This window comes from Tupaia chinensis, unplaced genomic scaffold (assembly GCF_000334495.1).
Source record: "Tupaia chinensis unplaced genomic scaffold, TupChi_1.0 Scaffold148210_1, whole genome shotgun sequence".
NCBI lineage: Eukaryota > Metazoa > Chordata > Mammalia > Scandentia > Tupaiidae > Tupaia > Tupaia belangeri.
This window is the reverse complement of record NW_006208060.1, coordinates 1,105,106-1,105,970: the sequence shown is the minus strand read 5'-3', so window position 1 is coordinate 1,105,970 and position 865 is coordinate 1,105,106. Positions and strand designations below refer to the sequence as shown.

Here is an 865-nt window from a genome sequence, read left to right as displayed (position 1 = left end):
CTGGGGTCCAGACACCCCGCGTTTGTCCCCACCGAACTTTAGTCCGGGGCTCTGCGCTTTGCCTTCTACTGACCCCTGGGTCCCCGCCCTCCGCCCTCCGCCCTCCGTCGGACTTTCTCAGGGAGTCTGGACGACCCGGGGCGAAGGGCGACCTTGCAAGAGTGGCGTGGGGAAACTGAGGCACGGGGTGGCGAGTGAGGAGGGCAGAAGTCGTTTTGGGACCAGGCCGGGCCGGCCGGCGAGGTCACCTATTTTGAGCACCCTGGCCCGGCCGGCGGCTTATCTTACGGCCCCTGGGTCCCTGCCCGCCGCCCACTTGTCCGGCCGGGAGGGGGAAGGGCCCTCTGGCCACCCTCTCTCCCACGTGGGACTAGAAGTCCTGACCGTCCTTTCTGTCGCCTTTAATAGGCGCCTAGGGGTTGGGAGCGCTAATGGGGGTCGGGGGCTGCGAAGCTCTGCCCCAGCCCCAGCTCCCTCCCTCCGCACCTTTCCCCTGCGGGCTCCAGGCCCCGGGCGGGGCTGCCCCTTGGCGGCCTCCAACCTCAGCTCTTGGAAGCCCCAGAAATTTCCCCCTATCCCAGCAGGACCTCTGACCCCTCCCCTTTCTGGAGGCGGTGGAATCCCTGGGTTTCTGGGTGCAGAGGGGGGTCACTAGGGTTACTTGGGTCCTCCCTTCTACTTTGGAAATGTCTATAATTTCTTTTGGAAGCGTACTGGAGTCAGTGGGGGGAAAAACCGAGTCACCCATCCCGGGACCCCAGGAAGCATGGCGATTCAAGGAACCTGGTGCCTGCCCCCTGGCCATTCTGGGCCCCCCAAGCTCGGGGGAACCCTGCCCCTCCGGCCCTGACTCACGCCGGGCCGG

The 865-nt window shown here is 66.0% G+C and overlaps 1 protein-coding gene across 1 annotated transcript in view; it reads left to right on the top strand.

The window, feature by feature from the left end:
• TRIP10 (thyroid hormone receptor interactor 10) overlaps positions 1-865 on the top strand; it is a 16,581-nt gene that overhangs the window by 2,132 nt on the left and 13,584 nt on the right. The window lies entirely within an intron of this gene.